The sequence below is a fragment of the Palaemon carinicauda genome, chromosome 45 (assembly GCF_036898095.1).
Source record: "Palaemon carinicauda isolate YSFRI2023 chromosome 45, ASM3689809v2, whole genome shotgun sequence".
Classification (NCBI taxonomy): Eukaryota; Metazoa; Arthropoda; class Malacostraca; order Decapoda; family Palaemonidae; genus Palaemon; species Palaemon carinicauda.
The window spans coordinates 19,968,041-19,968,244 of NC_090769.1; positions in this window are offsets into that span (position 1 = coordinate 19,968,041).

Below are 204 nucleotides of genomic sequence, written 5' to 3' on the forward strand. Positions count from 1 at the left end.
AACTTGCTTGCCAAACGGTTCGAAGAGGTGGAGTCAGGCACAAATGCATAAGGTTTGTTGACAATGAAGCCCCGCTCACGAAAGTGAGGCTAGAACAGAATTTCTTCGAACCGTTCGACGAACGTGTTCGACAACCAAATACCCCGTTCACACGTTCGAACATCACTTCAAACCCCTTGTCTGTCGAACTGCGTTCGACGAACC